Source organism: Macaca nemestrina, chromosome 5 (assembly GCF_043159975.1).
Source record: "Macaca nemestrina isolate mMacNem1 chromosome 5, mMacNem.hap1, whole genome shotgun sequence".
NCBI classification, from domain to species: domain Eukaryota; kingdom Metazoa; phylum Chordata; class Mammalia; order Primates; family Cercopithecidae; genus Macaca; species Macaca nemestrina.
Genome location: NC_092129.1, coordinates 158,705,913 through 158,725,289, shown reverse-complemented (window position 1 = coordinate 158,725,289; position 19,377 = coordinate 158,705,913). Strand labels below are relative to the sequence as shown.

At 40.4% G+C, this 19,377-nt stretch overlaps 2 protein-coding genes and 1 pseudogene across 15 annotated transcripts in view; 2 read left to right on the top strand and 1 right to left on the bottom strand.

The window, feature by feature from the left end:
- Positions 1-19,377, top strand: part of LOC105482551 (capping protein regulator and myosin 1 linker 1) — a 341,908-nt gene that overhangs the window by 90,273 nt on the left and 232,258 nt on the right. The gene's annotated exons all lie outside the window — the stretch shown is intronic.
- Positions 1-19,377, bottom strand: part of LOC105482555 (cytidine monophosphate-N-acetylneuraminic acid hydroxylase) — a 353,903-nt gene that overhangs the window by 270,432 nt on the left and 64,094 nt on the right. For all 3 annotated transcript variants that reach the window (XM_071097510.1, XM_011742717.3, XM_011742720.3), the window contains exon 2: positions 2,829-2,962. The gene's annotated coding sequence lies outside the window, so the exon portion shown is untranslated. The remainder of the gene's footprint in view (positions 1-2,828; positions 2,963-19,377) is intronic.
- Positions 16,585-16,684, top strand: LOC112426812 (U6 spliceosomal RNA; annotated as a pseudogene).

The following is a 19,377-nucleotide window of genomic DNA, read 5'->3' as shown; positions in this document are numbered from 1 at the left end:
TTTCTCTCAAATGTTCAGAAAAGCTTGTGCTGCAGTTTTGATGTGGGGGTGTGGTCTAGTGCTGCATAACATTTGCTTTTTTGGTGGAAGGGGGATCCTTGATGTAAACTTTTGGTTTCAGTTTCTCTCTTTGGAGCTGTTTTTGTTAGTGCTAAAAATACTGAGGGTATCCCTATATATGCTGGTTAAAAAACAAACAAAGCAATGTTGTCATTGACAACGTTTGGTCGAGTGGGATGTAAGCTGTTGAGTGGGGTGAAGACCTGGTCTCCTTGGGGCTGATTTGGGGTTTGGGAGTGGTTTGGAGGGAGGCTGCCATTGAGGAGCAGGAAGTGGGGGTTGCTGCTGTGTCTGGAAGGACCTCCTAGCGGAGAGCTAGCAAACCAACACCACCAGTGCCCCCAGAACACTCAGCTGTGTGTGGTGTGGCTGTGTGTGCCCTTACTGGTACTCAGTCCTGTTAAGGCTTGAAGAGGAAGGTAAGGAGGGTAAGACTTGGAGAGGGAAAAGTTAAGGAGGGAGAATGTTAATACAGTAAGGAAGTAATTCATATGTTGGGACAGGTTCCTGTGTGTGAACACTTGACTTCCAAACAGCCCACACTTGGCTTCATTATTTACAGACCATCTCTCCCGTGCTGCCTTCAGACTCTTCCCCCAAACCCTGACGGAGCCTTGGTCTGTCACCTAGGCTGGAGTGCAGTGGTGCGATCTCGGCTCACTGCAACTTCTGCCTCCCAGGTTCAAGTGATTCTCCTGCCTCAGTCTCCCGAGTAGCTGGGATTACAGGCACACACCACCACGCCTGCCTGATTTTTGTATTTTTAGTAGAGATGAGGTTTCACCATGTTGGCCAGGCTGGTCACAAACTCCTGACCTCAAGTGATCCGCCTGCCTTGACCTCCCAAAGTGTTGGGATTACGGGTGTGAGCCACCGCACTCGGCCACATTCAGACCTTTCCATGTCAGCTGAACTGTCAGTAAAATTCTGAGCACAACTCTGGGAGAAATTCAGAGTTCAAGTCAGTTGATATGCCAGAAGCAGAGAACCCTGATCCTTACTGGAGTTGACTAGGACACTTTCTCTTTATTAGTTAAAGGTGTGGCTAAATTTAAATAACTAATAGACATCAGACACAACTTGTTTAGTTTCCGAGAGTAGTTGTTAGCTGTCCTTTTCCCAAGGGAAGTAAACTAAGCTGAATTACTTAAATCACACTTTTTCCATTTCTTAAAATGATTTCCATTTCCCTGCCCTAGGAAAAGTAGGCGGCTGCAGAGAGGTTGTGACAGAATTATAAAGCTATTTGGGTTAAATTAGCCCAGTACATCACTCTTACAGCACATTGAACAGACAGCTAACACCTCCTAATAAGCACCAGCTGCATACAGATCAATGTTTCCAAGTGAAATCAAAGACATGCTTTCAATTTAGAGAGACAAAACAGACATTACTCCAGAATCTCATAGAACCCCAGATGATTATCATATAACCAATAACGCAAGACCCACCTGATTGGCAGTTCTGTGAATCTCCCTAAAATCTCTACTAGAATAGTTAAGTCCTGTAGTCTTTACTCTGGAGTCCTCTGTCTACCTTTCAGAAATGGTTGAAATATCTAGATGTGGAATTAATGAGCTTTTACATGTCTACACTCTTGCTTTTTATGTATTTTAATGTGATAAATGGCTTCATGTATGTATATTCTTCCTTGTTCCAGACTCGTGTTTTTTGACTAAAATGTTTAATTGGTCAAAATGTGTTGTCTTGATCAATATGTTACACAGAATGATGTATTTATTGATTTACTGTAAAGAATTTCAATGGAGCAACTCTGTTAGGAGAGTTCATTTTTACCATTTTAGCAAGGAAAATTTGCCAGTTATTTTGGCTGAATTTAAAACCCCTTACATGATTAGGTCACATGTCTATTTCTACTATAATAGAGGAGTGTAAGTAACTAAGTTTATCCAAACTTTTAGGAGTCTCCTTTCAGGCTCAAATTAGTTAGTCTGGTGTCTATACAGGGCCTTTGTTAAAGGCTGGATTTAAATATTGGGTGGATCTGTCTTGGATCCTGTTCTAGGGAATGCTTCTTGGAAGTCCCAGACGGGGAACTCATCATAACCTGGTTTTACCCCTTAGCATGGCCCTGTGCCATCGACACCATTAGAGCAAGGCTCAGTGTCTCGAGCTTTAGTTTTATTCTCAACCCATTGATCGCTCTTGCAGTCAGCTTAACAGTTGAATGCAATGCTGTATTTTGATTTTTCTTTTTTTAAGCTAGTCCAGAAGTTACCACAGCTGCTTCTCGGTTAATCAGATGCTTAAGACTCCCGTTTCCACATTGCTTGGCTGCTACATTTTTATAACACCACAGCTGTCTGGGTCTAGCTTGTGCCCCTCGCCCCCCTTACCCCTTTCCATCTGCCACCTCTCACCGCTTCCTCACTTGCTGTGTATTGAGGTGGCAAATTCCCAAGTAAACTGCTGACTTTTTTCCTCTGCAGGAAGGCTGGGCCTTTGGTTCACAGTAGCCTCTTTCACCAGAACTTTTGTAGGCTAGGAACCAACCCTGGAGTACTGCTGCTCTCAGAAGTGCCCACATTTGCCTCTGGAGCTTGCTTTGTATGTTTGGGTATTGAATTTTCCCCTTGACTTGGAAACTTTTGCAAAGAAACTGAAAGGTGCTTTCAGATTAAGCAGCTGTGACTCCCCCTCCCAGCCACTCTCCTTGTTTTCTAAAGCTCAAAGTCTTACTTGAAGTGAGGAGAGAAGGTAGGTAGGTCGCAGTCCAGATTTTCCTGTTTGTGAATGATGTTGCTTACCTTGGTTGATTCCTTTTCCTTATGACGGTGCTTCTAGTCTTGGCCTTTTGCCCTGGGTGTACCATCCACTGGGAGCTGTTTTCCCTTGTCCTTTAAAGCGTATCCGACTCTATCTTCAGTGCTCTTCTAGCAAGCTGTTACAGTAAGCATAAAAACAAGCGCATTAAACTAGGAATAAAATGCCAAGTTTCTATCTCCTTGCCAACCTCATTAGAAAACAGTGATAAAGTATGTATGCATATAATTACAGTAATTAAACATTTGAAACCAGCTCAATAGGGAACCTTCTTAATGCTTTTATGAGTATGATATTTTCATTTCAGAACTGGACTCTGGGTGGCTTCTGTTTTATTCAAGACCTTCATCTTTATGGGGGTAGGAGGGGGAAGGTGTTCCTTTTGACCACAGCACCAAGCTTCTGCAAGAGTAGCTTTATTACACATGTATTAGCAGGGAACAGAGCAACCTTTCCATCGCTGTGTTTATTTTTGAGGGTGTGTAGCCAGTTGTCAAATATAAAGACATGAATGGCCTGGCTAATAAAGAAGACATGTGGAAAATAATCGTAAACTGCCTGCCATGATGTGCTTGCTCTTAGGAGCAAAGGATGGGAATATTTTGTCTTTTGTACTGCCCCGATGGAGTCATACAGCCCCTGCATTTGTGTGGGATGATAGAATAGCACTATGGGGTTTGTCTGCCTCGTAACTCTTCCACCCTGAGAGCTGTTCTCTCTTAGAAGTGGAAAGTCGAAAGGACTAACTGTAGGTTGAACCAGGAGTTTTGTTCACTAGATTGTTTTTTCAGTTGAGAGAGAGATATATATATATATACACATACATATATATACATATATATATATCTGTGTGTGTAAAATTTCAATAGCTTTTGAGGTACAAATGGTTTTTGGTTACATGGACAAATTGTATAGTGGTGAAGTCTGAGATTTTAGTGCACCCATCATCTGTGTATAGTGGACCCAATATGTAGTTTTTTTCTCCCTCATATCTCCTCCCCTCCCCTCTTCTGAGTCACCAAAGTTTGTTAAATGACTCTATATGCTTTTGTGTACCCATAGTTTAGCTCCCACTTATAAGTGAGAACGTATGGTATTTGGTTTTCCATTCCTGAGTTACTTCATGTAGAATAATGGCCTCCAGCTCCATCCAAATTGCTGTGAAAGATATTTCATTCTGTTTTATGTCTGAGTAGTATTCTATAGTGTATATAGACCACGTTTTCTTTATCCACCATCAGTTGATGGGCACTCAGGTTGGTTCTGTGTCTTTGCAAGTACAAATGGTGCTATGATGTGTGCACATGTCTTGATAGAATGACCTCTTTTCCTTTTAGTAGATGCCCAGTAGTGGGATTGCTGGGTGGAATGGTATATTTACTTTCAGTTCTTTAAGGAATCTTCATGCTGTTTTCCATACAGGTTGTACTAATTTACACTCCCACCAGCAGTGTATAAGTAAGTGTTCCCTTTTTACCACATCCTTGCCAACATCTATTGTATTTTAACTTTTTAGTAATGGCTATTCTGGCTGGGTGGTATCTTGTTGTGGTTTTAATTTGCATTTCCCTGATGATCAGTGATGTTGAACATTGTTTTGTATATTTGTTGGCTATTTGTATATCTTCTTTTGAGAAATGTCTATTCATGTCATTTGCCCACTTTTTGATGGGATTGTTTTTTTTTCTTGCTAATTTATTTGAGTTACTTGTAGATTGTGGATATTAGTTCTTTGTCAGATGCATAGTTTGCAAATATTTTCTCCTACTCTGCGGGTCGTCTGTTTACTCTGATGATGATTTGCTGTGCAGAAGCTTTTTCGTTTAATTAGTTTCTATTTATTTATTTTTGTTTTTGTTGCATTTGCTTTTGGGGTCTTAGTCATAAATTCTTTACCTAGACCAATGTCCAAAAGTTCTTCCTAGGTTGTCTACTCTAATTTTTATGGTTTCAGCTCTTAGATGTAAGTCTTTGATCCATCTTGAGTTGATTTTTGTATATGGTGAGAGATAGGGATCCAGTTTCATTCTTATACGTGTGGCTATCCCGTTTTTTCAGCACCATTTATTGAATAGGGAGTCCTTTCTCCAATTTATGTTTTTGTATACTTTGTTGAAGATCAATTGTGGTTGTAAGTATTTGGTTTTATTATTGTGTTCTCTATTCTGTTACATTGGCCTCTGTATTTACTTTTATACCAATGCCATGCTGTTTTGGTAACTATAACCTTGTAGTATAATTTGAAGTTAGGTAATATGATGCCTTCATGTTTGTTCTTTTTGCTTAGGATTGCTTTGGCTATTTGGGTTCTTTTTGGTTTCATATGAATTTTTTTTTCTAATTCTGTGAAAAATGATGTTGGTATTTTGATAGAAGTTGCATTGAATCTCTAGATTGCTTTGGGCAGTATGGCCATTTTTGTGAAATTGATTCTTCCAATTCATGAGCATGCGATATTTTTTCCATTTGTTTGTATTATCTTTGATTTCCTTCAGCAGTGTTTTGTCGTTCTCCTTGAAGAGATTTTTCACCTCCTTGGTTAAGTATATTTCTAGGTAACTTATTTTATTTTATTTTTGCTGCTATTATAAAAGGGATTGAGTTCTTGATTTGATTCTCAGTTTGATTGTTGTTGGTGTATGGCAGTGCTACTGATTTGTGTACATTGATTTTGTAACCTGAGACTTCAGTGAGTTCATTTATCAAATCTAGGAGTCTTGGGGTCTTTAGGGTTTTCTAGGTATACAGTCATACTACTGGCAAACAGAGATAGTGTAACTTACTCTTTTCCAATTTGGATGCCCTTTATTTTTTTCTCTTGCCTGATTGCTCTGACTAGGGCTTCTGGTGCTATGTTGAATAGAAGTGGTGAAAGTGGGCTTCCTTGTCTTGTTCCAGTTCTGAAGGGCAATGATTTCAACTTTTCCCCTTCAGTATGATGTTGGTTGTGGATTTGTTATATATGGCTTTTATTATTTTGAGGTATATTCCTTCTATCCCTAGTTTGTTGAGAATTTTTATCATAAAGGGATGCTGGATTTTACCAAATGCTTTTTCTGCATCTATTGAGATGATTGACAGGTTTTTGTTTTTTTAAAATTCTGTTTATGATGTTTCACATTTATTGACTTGCATTTGTTAAACCATCCCTATATCCTGGATGAAACCCACTTGATCATGGTGAATTATCTTTTTGATGTGCTGTTGGATTCAGTTTGCTAGTATTTTGTTGAGGATTTTACATCTATGTTGATTCAAGGATATTGTTCTGTAGTTTTCTTTGTCTTTTTTTTTTCTGTTATGTCCTTTCCTGGTTTTGGTATCAGGGTGATATTGGTGTCATAGAATGAGTTATAGAGGATACCCTCTTTCTCAATCTTTTGGAATAGTTTCAGCAGATTGGTACCAATTCTTTGAATGTCTGGTACAATTCAGCTGTGAATCTATGTGGCCCTGTGCTTTCTTTTTCTTTTTTTTTTTTTTTTTGGCAATTTTAAAATTACTGATTCAGTCTTGCTACTTTTTGTTGGTCTGTTCAGGATTTCTATTTCTTCCTGATTCAAGTTAGGAGGATTGTATGTTTCCAGGAATTTGTCCATTTCTTCTAGATTTTCTAGTTTGTTTGCATGGAGGTGTTCGTAGTAGTCTCGAACGATCTTTTACATTTCTGTTGGTTATAATGTCTCCATTTTCATTTATTTATTTTATTTTTTTGACAGAATCTCGCTTTATCGCCAGGCTGAAGTGTAGTGGTGCGATCTTGGTTCACTGCAACCTCTGCCTCCCTGGTTCAAACGATTCTCCTGCCTTAACCTCCCTAGTAGCTGGGATTATAGGCATGTGCCACCACACCTGGCTAATGTTTTTGTATTTGTAGTAGAGACTGGGTTTCACCATGTTGGCCAGAATGGTCTCAATTTTCTGACCTCGTGATCTGTCTGCCTTAGCCTCCCGAAATTCTGGGATTACAGGCCTGAGCCACCACGCCCAGCCTCCATTTTCATTTCTAATTGAACTTACTTGAATCTTTTCCTGGTTAATCTAGCTAATCATCTATTGATTTTTTTTATCTTTTCAAAAAACCAAGTTTTTGTTTCCTTGATCTTTTTAATTTTTTGTTTGTTTGTTTCAGTTTCATTTAGTTCTGCTCTAATGAGAAACTCTTTGTTATTTCGTTCATTCTGCTAGCTTTGGGTTTGGTTTCTTCATGTTTCTCTAGCTCCTTGAGGTATGAGGTTAGGTTGTCAGTTTGTGATCTTTCATACTTTTTGATGTAGGCATTTAGTGCTATAAACTTAACTCACAGCATTGCTCTTGCTGTATTCCAGAGGTTTTGATGATGTGTGTCACTGTTATTCATTTTGAAATATTTCTTAATATCCATCTTGATGTCATTGTTCACCTAAAAGTCATTCAGGAGTAGGTTGTTTAATTTCTGTGTATTTGTATAGTTTTGGGAATTCCTTTTGGAGATGATTTCTGGTTTTTCCATTGTGGTCTGAGAAGGTACTTGGTATGATTTTGATTTTTAAAAATGTATTGAGACTTGTTTTGTGGCCTGTCATATGGTGTGTCTTGGAGAATGGTCCATGTTCTGATGAGAAGAACGTATATTTTGCAGTTCTTGGGTGGGATATTCTGTGAATATATTAGGTCCATTTGTTCTAGAGTATAGTTTAAGCTTGGTATTTCTTAGTTGACTTTCTTCCTTGATGATCTATGTAGTGCTGTCAGTGGAGTATGGAAGCCACTATTATTATGTTGCTGTCTATTTCTTTTTTAGGTCCAGTAGTAATTGTTTTATGAATCTGGAGTTCCAGACTTAGGTGCATATATATCTAGAATTGTAATACCATCTTGTTTGATTGATCCTTTTATTATTATATAATGGCATATTTTGTCTTTTTTTACTGTCGTTGTTTTAAAGTCTGTTTTATCTGATGGAAGAATTGCTTTTCCTGCTCACTTGTGATTCTCATTTACATGGAATATCTTTTTCTACCTCTTTACCTGGAGTCTATAAGAGTCTTTTCATGTTAGTTGATTCTCTTGAAGACAGCAGATACTTGATTTGTGACTTTTTATCCATTCTACCAAAGTATATCTTTTAATGGAGTATTTAGTCTCAAGATGCAAGATATTGTTCAGTTATCGTGTTGTTACATAGGTACTTGGTTTTCTTCATTGTATTATGGTTTGATATATCCTATACGTTTTATGCTTTCTAGAGGTTCTATTTTGGTGCATATCAACCTTTTGATTCAAGATTAATAACTCCTTTTAGCATTTCTTGTAGGGCTGGTCTGGTAGTGACACATTCCCTCAGCATTTGCTTCTCTGAAAAAGACTCCATTTGTAAAACTTAGTCTTGCTGGATAAAAAATTCGTGACTGACAGTTATTCTGTTTGAGGAGGCTAAAGATAGGACTCCAGTCCCTTCTGGCTTGTATGGTTTCTGCGGAGAAGTCTGCTGTTAGTCTGGTGTGTTTTCCCCTGTAGGTTGCCTGATACTTTTGTCTCACTACTCTTAGAATTCTTTCCTTCATGTTTACTTTAGATAGCCTGATGACTGTATGCCTTGATGATGTCCTTTTTGCAGTGAATCTCCCAGGAATTATTTATGCTTCTTACATTTGGTTACCTAAATCTCCCGCAAGGCCAGGGAAATTTTTCTCACCTATTTTCTCCAATAAGTTTCCCAAACTTTTTGCTTTCTCTTCTCCCTCAGTAACACCATTGATTTTAAGGCTTGACTGTTTTACGTAATCTCATTTCTTGGAGACTTTGTTCATTTCTTTTAATTCTTTTTTCTTTATTTTTGTCTGGGTTAATTTGAAAGGCTTATCTTCAAGCTCTGAAATTCTTTTTTCTACTTGTTCTAGTCTAGCGTTAAAACTTTCCACTATATTTTGCAATTTCCTAAGTGTATCTTTAATTTCCAGAAGTTCCGATTGATTTTTCTTCAGAATATCTAGCTCTGTAGAAAATTTTTTGTTCATACCGTGAATTGTTTTTTCAATTTCTTTATGCTCTTTCTTGTATTTCCTTGAATAGCTTTAATAATCCACCTTTTGAATTCTTTATCTGGTATTTCAAAGATTTCATCTTGGTTTGGATCCATTGCAGAAGATCTAGTGTGATCTTTTGGGGTTGTTATAGAACCCTGTTTTGTCATATTGCCAGAATTATTATTATTATTTTTTGAGATGGAGTTTTGTTCTTGTTGCCCAGGCTGGAGTGCAATGGCACGATCTTGGCTCACTGCAACCTCTGCTTCCTGGGTTCAAGGGATTCTCCTGCCTCAGCCTTGCGAGTAGCTGGGCTTACGGTGCCCACCACCATGCCCAGCTAATTTTTGTATTTTTAATAGAGACGGGGTTTCACCATGTTGGCCAGACTGATCTTGAACTTCCTACCTCAGGTGATCTGTCTGCCTCAACCTCCCAAAGTGCTGGGATTACAGGCATGAGCCACCGCACCTGGCTGCCAGAATTATTTTTCTAGTTCCTTCTAATTTGAGTAGGCTATTCTAATTATTCTTGAATTTATTTTTGATTTGACTTAAAAAAATTTTTCCCCCTTGAGGATGTGACTTTAATGTTTATAGTTTATTATAGCCTAATTCAGCTCTTGGTGGTTTCAGGGGTGAAGACTTTGTATGAGTTCCTTGGTTACAGAGAGTCTTTGCATGATAGCTTTCTCAGATGCAGGTTGTAGTAGCATAGGGCTTGGTTGTGAGCAGGTTCATTGTCTCCTGTGGGGTTGGAATTGCAGAGGTCTCTTAAAGCTGATCTCATTCCCCAGTGGTGTACACGTTTTAATTAATTTATTTTTTTCAGCAGTATTTTATTTACTGAGTTGAACAGCTTAGGCTTCAGGCCAGTAGGAGAGATGTCCATGGGTAAAAATCAGCTGTGGCTAAAGCAGGTTGGTAAATGCAATACTCAGTGGTGTGCAGAGGTCTCAGCCTTGATAGAAGCAGCTGGGGCAGCTCTCATTGAAATGCACTGAGGTTTTTTCAAGGGAAAGGGAAGAACCCACCTCAGCTTCCCTACTAGACTAGCAGGAAAGTGATCCACCTTCCAATTACACTCCTGACTCAGCGTTCCAGCTATTCAGATCAGGTACCTCTTTTCGTCTGTAGGAATGTTGATGTTCATCATAGAAAGGATTGTACCCCTTGTGCAAGCTTGAACCTAGGGGACATTCTTTCTATGTGGATGCAGCCACCCTGAAGTATCCCAGAAAGAATGTCTACAGGTACATCCATGCTGAGCTCCCATGGGGGAAGCCTCAGCTATGTCGATGGTGGATGAAAGGGAGAAGAAATCACCTTCTTTAAGACCCTTCATGAGCACCAGAGCTAACTGGCTGTTGGGGTAGAGCCACAGACATTTTCTGCTGAGCCAAGCACTGCAACTGTGTCTCTGCTAAAAGAAACTTCCCAGAAATGGAAAGTTCTGGGACTCAAGGCCTGCCATCTTGATTCTTTTGTTTCATGGAGTGCTCCCTTGATGTCATGCATTTCTTCTTCCCTTAGGAGTAGAAGTCCCTGAAGTCCAGACTACTGTGAATGAAACTTTTATCTAGGTCTAGTTGCCTAGTGGGGCTGCTACACTCCAGGGTGGTGCTGGGGGATGTCTTCAAGGGATCCAGTGATGTGGATCCTCAAGTATCCCAGCAGTGGGTACCAGCACCAGTTCTGATGGAGATGGCAGGGGAGTGCTGTGAGATTCCTTGGTTATGAAAAGCCTTAGTGTGTTGGTTTTTTCAAATACTGGTTGTAGTAGTAGATGAACTGGTCACATGGACAGACTCAGGATCTCTTGGTTAGCCAGGGTGTTGCAGGCAATGGTGATTGCTGAGGTCACACATGAGTTTTCTCCTTCCTGCATGCTGTGTTCTTCTGCCTGAAGATGCTATAATGGCCTGTGTCAGTTGACCTCCAATCAGAAGGTGGTGCTTGCAAAAGAGCACCAGCTGTGGTAGTGGTAGGATTTGTGCTTGCCTTATGTACCCAGGGGAGGTACTCTGGTGTCTCAGGCAATTGGTGGGGCCATAGAGCTCCCAAAAGTTTCTGTTCTACAAAGAACAAGCTAACAGGGTAGGATTGAGGGGCAAAGCCAAGTTGGGGCTGGGTCAGGCAAGTCTGTGCTCTAGCTCTCCATATGCAGGCAAAAGCAGCGGTCCCAGTGAGGATCAGAGGGCAGTTCTCTGGCTGCTGTGGTATATTCAAAGGAAAAGCACAGCTGCTTCTGCTGCACTGAAGAGTCTGCATGGAGAGTGGGGAGTAGCAGGTAGCAGCAAGCCCTACTCAGCTTTCATGCACTTGGCAAGGCAGGTCTCACAGCCACAGGGTACCACTAGCAGCAGCTAGCTGGGTTCCAGATAGTTGGCACTCAGAACTCAAAACTGCCCCAGGCCATTAGCCTTTGCATGGCCTTCAGGCCACATTTCTCTTGGTCTCCCCAAATAGCAGGGGCGGCCAACCCTTGTGCTGTCTTATGGCTGCAGCACACTTCCCATTTGCCCCTCAGTTCTGCCCAAGGGAACTTGTTCCCACTCATATCGTGAATCTCAGTTGAGCTTCTCTCAACGGTGATTGCTGGCTGAGTTAGCTGGCTGACTTCCACAAGGTCCCCTGTGAGGTAGGATCAGCAGTGGCTTTCCTCTGTCCTTGCTGGAGACTGGGAGTGCACTGAAAGCTTGTCCAGTGCTACTCCTTCTCATATACTCCCCACGGCTCACTGAATCAGCTTTAGTGCTGGGTAGGGTTGAGGGCTTCCCTTGTGGCCTGGATAGCCAGATTCCCCAGTAGGAGTGTATATCCTAGAGGCAGTTTATCCTCCTCTCACACTCTGGGGACTTAAGAGTTTTCCATCTACCTCATAGTAAGTTCCTATGTTTCTTCCTGAAAAAAAAAATCACAGTGTGCATCTCTCCATACTATTTTGTCGTTCCAAGTGGTAGAGGCATTCTCACAGTGCCTCCAATCTACTATCTTAGGGGTAAAAAAAAAAAAAAAAAAAAAGGCAGGTTTTATTGGGTACCTTTGGGGTGAGAGTTAGTGTACAATTTAGGAACATTATTCTTGGAACCAGATAGACCTTGGTCAGACTCCTAGCTCAGCCATTTTCTGGTTGTATGGACTACAGCAAATTTAAAACTTTAAGTCTCAGTTTCCTCATCTGTAAAACTAAAATAACACATATGCATAAGATTATTTTGAGACTTAAATAAGATAATGCATACAAAGCATTTAGCACAAAGTTTGACTCAGTAGGTGTTGTTTGGTGTTCCTGCCATTATTAGCTTTGTATTAAAGAGCTATATATTGTCCTGTCTTCTAGGAGCTTACAGTCCAGTAGGGCCGAAAGATACATATTGAGGAAAGAAAGGGAATGTCAGCCTGCTGTGATGTGTTGGGAGAGGCTTTCTTGAGGAGTTGGGATTGGGGCCACTGTATTGTACAATGCCAGGGAACACCATTTACATCAGCTTTGAGAATGGGTCCCTCTGGAGTAGCACAGTTGCACTGCTTGGAATTTTGAGTGTGACCATGAAGGATGTGTAGAATTTGGGTAGATGGAAGAAGGAGGGGTTTGGGTTTGGGTTTGGGTTTGGTAGGAATAAACAAGATTCTTTCAGAGGACGATGAGATCTCTCAGCTGGCCAGAGAACTTTCTACATTAAGCAGAGGTAGTCAGGCTGTGTATCTTGAGGTGGCTCCAGGGCTTTGCTTCTTTCTGATCACTGAAAGGTGGATGGAATGAACCTTCTGCTGAAATGGGTACAGGTCAGGGTGAAATGCCTTTGATCTCTTCACGTTGTCTTCCTTGAGTCTCCTCAAGGTCTGGGATTGCCATATTTCCAAAAGGGCACTTTTCTGTGAATAGCCTTTTAGCCTGGTTAAGTAAACCAAAAGGCTCCCTTGCTTTTTCTGCTGTTTCTTTTTCTTTAACATTACTCGGAACTCATCTTGTTAAATATCACATTTACTCAATATGTGGAGTGATCAAGATATTGTATGTGTGACCCTGTACCCTGCTTCTACTTTGTATAGCTTTACATTTCTTTCGAACTTCTTTATGCACTTTTTTCTTTCCTTTTCTTACCTCTATGGAATTTATTCTGCCCTTTAAGGACTCTCAAAGGCATAGTAGATCATGGCATAAATTAGGTGGCAAGAAAGGATTTTCTGTATCATTAGGCTTTTCTTCTTTTAAAGCTGTGTCTTTGGTATATTTTAATTGTGAGGATGTAAATAAAGCCATATGGACCAAAAGTGAATAGCATATCCAATTATCTTGTAAATAACTTTAGCTTAGTAAATCTCCCAAGTTATTTTAAAAACACAGTATTTTATGGGGTATTTGGTATTATATGATACTCTAAAAAAGAAGTCACCAAACGTTTACTCTAAAGGGCCAGATAGCAAACATTTTAGGCTTGCGGGCAGATTCTCTGTTGTAGATACTCGGTTCTGCCATGGTAGTGTGAAAGCAGCCATAGAAAGTATACAAACTGATGGATGTGGTTATTTTGCATTAAAACTTTATTTATAACAATAAATAGTGGGTCAGATTTGGCTCTCTGGAGCAGTTTGCTGACCCTTGCCCTCAAGGAAAGAGAAAGAGATTTTGTTGGATTGGGAAGGTAAATGGAAAATTAAAATTACATGAATTATAAAATTTCCAGATAATGAACTCTATGAAAAACTAAAAAAAATACTTATACCTCCTACTGTTTGAATTAGATTTCATGTTTGATATGAATTTGTAAATAAATTCCAAATACCTTTATCGCTAGTTCTTCCTTTTTAAAATCTGAGGCCTGTGGTTCACAACAAGCCTCTCTTTATTAATCAACCATTTATTGTTTTCTTTGCACCAGGCACTGTGTAGGTCATTGGAAATTTACAAATAACTTAGACACACATTTTTCCTTTAAGGAGCCACAGTCTAGACTATGTACTCTTTCCTGCCAGATGTGGACTCATGCCTTGGATCACACGAAATATTTGGTCTAAAGTAGCAAGAAACCTGCATTGGAAAAGGGACTTTTTGATGGTACACTCGTCTTTTTTTCTCTTTCTGCTGTAAGTGTGTTTGGACTGCTATATTTTTGTTTCTCTTTATTTTCATATCGTTAGAGAAAGTCTGCTAGAATTTATAAATGGTGAGAATATTTTGATAACTTAGTTGCCAAAATTCCTAGTCTTGATTCCAGAGGTTGTGTTTTCCTGCCCTTTAAAAATTTCACTGAGTCGCCTTAATTCTGTTTTTGAGTTTCTTTAAGTTCTGCCTATCAGATTCTAAACAAGCACCACCAAATTGCAGAAGGTTATATCTTAATAGTATTGAAATAGGCAGTTATAAAAAATGGTGTCACCTAAGTCTAACGGCTCCTCTAGAATGTTTTCCTTTAGACCTAAGCCATTCTGGCCCTTGCGCATTGGGTGGGTCTGTGATCTGTTTCTACTCACAACACTTCTGACACAAATGGCTGGATTTTTTCCACACCAACAACCAATTCTTCGATTCTGACACTACCCAGAGTTAGCAGAGACCCCACAGGTTATGGGCTTAGACCCACAAGACTCTTCTCCACTTTAGATACCAGTTGTAAGTCCAGGTCTCCTATACTTCGACCAAGAGATGATATATCTTGAGTTTCTGTGAGCCCCACACTTTGGGTTCAGTAATTCTCTGTAAAAAGTCTCACAGAACTCACGAAGTCACTTTACTTCCTATTACTGGTTTGTTACAGAAGTTACAACCCAGGAGCAGCCAAATGGAAGACATGCACAGGACAAGGTATAGAGGAAGGGCATGCCCTCTCTAGATGCCTACCCTCTTAGCACCTTCATGTGTTCACCAATCCAGAAGCTCTCTGAACTCTGTAACTTAGGGGTTTTGTGGAGCTTCCATTACATAGTCATGGTTGACTGCATCACTGGTCACTGGTGATTAGTTCAATCTCCATCCCTTCTTCCCTCCCCAGAAATGGGGCAGGGGCTGAAAGTTCATTCCTCAAATTTCATGGTTGGTTCCCCTGGCAACCACCAGCCCTCATCCTGAAACTCTCTAGAGACCCACCAGGAGTCATCACATTTGCCTAAACTCAGGTATGATTGAAAATGGGTTTATTATGAACAAGAGACACTCTTCTCATTCCTATTGCCCAGGAACTTCCAAAGGTTTTAGAAATTCTGTGCTAGGAACTGGGGATGAAGACCTTATTTTTATTTTTTTAAAGACAGAGTCTCATTCTGTTGCCCAGGCTGGAGTACAGTGGCTCAATCTCAGCTCATTGCAACCTCCACCTTTCTGGTTAAAGTGATTCTCATGCCTCAGCCTCCCGAGTAGCTGGGATTACAGGTGTGCATCACCACGTCTGGCTAATTTTTGTATTTTTAGTAGAGACAGGGTTTCACCATGTTGGCCAGACTGGTCTTAAACTCCTGACTCCAAGTGTGTCCGGAGTTGGTTCCCTCCGGTGAGTTTTTGGTCTCACTGACTTCAAGAATGAAGCCACGGACCTTCGTGGTGAATGTTACAGCTCTTAATGGTGACACGGACCCAAACAGTGAGCAGCAGCAAGATTTATTGTGAAGAGTGAAAGAACAAAGCTTCCACAGTGTGGAAGGGGACCTGAGTGGGTTGCCGCTGTTGGCTGGTGGTGGTCAGCTTTTATTCCCTTATTTGTCCCTGCCTATGTCCTGCTGATTGGTCCTTTTTACAGAGTGCTGATTGGTGCGTTTACAATCCTTTAGCTAGACGCGGAGTGCTGATTGGTGCGTTTTTACAGAGTGCTGATTGGTGCATTTACAGTCCTTTAGCAAGACGCAGAGCACTCATTGGTGCATTTTTACAGAGTGCTGATTGGTGTATTTACAATCCTTTAGCTAGACACAGAGCGCTGATTGATGTGTTTATAATTCTCTACCTAGACAGAAAAGTTCTCCAAGTCCCCACTCGACCCAGGAAGCCCAGCTGACTTCATCTCTCACAAGCGATCTACCTGCCCGGGCCTCCCAAAGTGCTGGGATTACAGGCATGAGCCACCATGCCTGGCCTTATATTTCTTATTATATCATAAAATCACAGGGGAGTTAGATGGGGGTGAGGGAGGAAAGTATATGAACGAGAGAAACTCTAAAGTCCAAATAAGGGCAGAATGTGGACTTCTTTGGCCCTGAGGAGTGGGTTGGGTTGAGTAAAATGGGGTGGTTTGATCGGACAGGTTCTGATGAATCTGGTAGTGGGTACCTCAGGAGCCAAGAGGACATTTAAATGTAACAGTGTCACAGAAAAGATAGAAGATTGTTTCCTAACTTGGGTAGCGGCATGAGAAAGTGGGTCTGCTGTTGGGAATAAGGTAGGCTCGGATTGTGGTTTTTGAGGGTGCCAAGAAATGTCTTTATAAGGTTTCAAATGTACATAGATGTAGAAGGAAGAATGATGCCATTCTAAAGTTGTTTTGAAGTGAAAAACAAAAATAATGTATTTTAAAGATACAAATAATTTCCGTAAACATATAACAATCCATAGAGAAGAGTGTAGTCTCCTTCTGGTGACATTAATTGAAATACTTTATGCCAGGGTGGATGAAATCTATGTTTAAATTACTGGTATTAGTATTTTGGTATTTTCCCTTCAGTAAGATAACCTTGATTTCTTGCTTTTTGTGTCCTGATTACCTTGAAGTTAATATCTTGAAATAGAAAAACTGTGGTTCTTGCTTTGGTAGCACATATACTAAAACTGGAACAATAAAGACATGAATATGGCCCCTGTGCAAGGATGACATGCAAATTTGTGAAATGTTTCATATTTTTTAAAACAAAATTGTGGCTATTGTGTTTTTCAAACTTTGTATTATGCAAAACTTCTTGAGAACAAATAATTATGGGAACTTTTAAATACACGCAAAAATAGAATAGGATAATAAACTTTCCATCTACATTTTATTTATTTATTTATTTATTTATTTATTTATTTATTTATTTGTTTAATTTTTGAGATGGAGTCTCGCTCTGTTGCCCAGGCTGGAGTGCAGTGGTGTGATCTTGGCTCACTGCAACCTCCGCCTCCTGGGTTCAAGCGATTCTTCCTGCCTCAGCCTCCTGAGTAGCTGGGATTACAGGCATGTGCCACCACGCCCGGCTGGTTTTTAAGACGTGAAATTTCAGAATGCTTGTTTTTAAGAAAGCCCAATTGCTCCAATGCTTTGTTTGAGGACAGAGCCTGAGACACAGGAGAACAGCATGGTGGGACATTACTGGTACCACTGCCAACACAGCCCACACGTAGCAACAGCACATTTTGTTGGTTTTGCCAGCGTTGATGCTCAGATCCCTCTGTGGCCACCAATACCCAGCACCTGTGTCAAAGTTGGCTGCCTCAATTAAGACACAAACCAAAAATTCTAATTTTATTGTAGTTTCTGTAGTACCAGCCACATGTACAACAGGTGTCATTTGCTTTTCTTCTGCCACAAGAGTGGCCTTGGACTCATGTGTCTGTTGGGTGATGGTTGAGGTTGCTCTGAGCCAGTCCCCTCTGCTGATTCACTCAATGGAAGCTGTGTATGCCCACATGGCGCTGTATGGACACCAGCTTGTTTTCCTTAAAAACATTGCTGTTTTTAGATTTGCTTTCGGAATGTGACCTATGAGGCAGAGAATCCAAGAATGTATAGCTTCTACCTCATTGCCTTGTTCTCAGGGATATCCAAGCCTCACTGCCTTGAGAAATAAGCGAAAGTTCCAGCAGGTGCTGTCTTACTTGATGACTATAAATTCTATAATCTTTGCTAATAATAGAGTGTTTTGTTCAAGCCACTTACGTTTGTTTATTTTTTTCCTCTCGGCAAGCCTAACATCATCATCCTCAAAAGCATGTTGACTGTGAATTTCCTTTTGAATAGATGTAATACTATTTAATTTCTCCCACCCATTCATCTATCCAAGCATCCAGTAAACATTTATCGAGTACCTACTATGTGCTGAGTACTCTTCTAGATGCTGGAGGGACAATGATTAATAAGATAATCTTTTCATATTCGGTGAGAGAGGAAAGTTGGACATTAAAGCAGATAGTAATGTGGTGGACTAAGTGCAGCTATAAAGATATGTACAACTTATCAGGAGAACAGTTCTCTAAGGCATCCAGTTCATAGAAGGGAGGAGGGAACACCATGTAGGCGAGGGGAATTTCACTATTATTGCCATATATTCAAGACCAGGAGTGGTGAGAGAATGGGCTGGAGATGTAACAAAGGTGCTCTGTGACAGAGTTTGAACTTCAGTTTGCTGGTGACGTGTGGGGAAGTCTGAATGGGATTCAAACAGTAGTAGAGTGGCATGATTATATTTGTGTTCTAGAAGAATCCCTCTGGTGGCTCTGTGCAATGTGGTTTTCAGGGAGCGAGGACTGGAGACAGAGTAGATAAGTGAGAATGCTGAGGGTCCTAATGATTCATGCATGCATTTCATTTAGTAAACATTTATTGAGCACTTACTATGGACCATTCCCTGTTCTAGTCATTTGGAATTTATTTTCACATAGATAAACAAAAAAGATAAATAGTAGTAGCTTTTTTTGGATAGATACCAAATAAATCACAGGGTTTGCTTTGATCATGACAAACTTTTGAATACATGTTTTCTAGAGGAATATAATGATTTGGTGGTATTTTTACTTTGGATTTGGATCAGTCAGCACTAACATAAAAAATGGCCTCTTTCATGGTGCAAATTAGTAAGGCCTTAGTTTCAGCTCTTGAGTTTTTCTAAGACTGATTATTCCAGTCCGTAGATTATTCTGAGCCTTAGACTCTCATTTTCTGCTCATTAGCACCCCAAAGAATGGAGAGGAAGGGAGAGAAACTTCAGTCTGACTTGCCATTTGTTAGAAGATTTGGTAAAGAAGGTGATGAAATTAATATTTAGTTTTCAAAATCAGGTTACAGATTGTTTTTGGGCTTGTTCTTGCCTGCAGTTCTTGCTTTCTCTCAACCGTAGCTAACTTGCTGTCTGGGTATATCTGAGTGTGTGTGCCTCATGCACAATGAAGGGTAGGATTAACCTTGGAAATTTGGTGTGGGCAAATAGCCCAAGAATTAATACATTTAATAATATACTTAATTATTTTACCAATCACACTGGTTATTTGCAGTGTCAAAGCAGTTACCTTGGTAGGATATAAGGACATGGAATTAATTTTGTTGTTTATAATCTTTTTGTGTGTACGTGTGTGTGTTGGGGGGTGAGGATAGAATCTTTTTCTGTCTCCCAGGCTGGAATGCAGTGGCTCAATCTTGGCTCACTGCAACCTCTGCCTCACAGATTCAAGTGATCCTCCTGCCTCAGCCTCCCAGGTAGCTGGGATTACAGGTGTCTGCCACCACACCTGGCTAACTTTTTGTATTTTTGGTAGAGATGGGGTTTCACCATGTTGGTGAAACTCCTGGCCTCAAGTGATCCACCTACCTCAGCCTCCCAAAGTGCTGGGGTTACAGGCCTGAGCC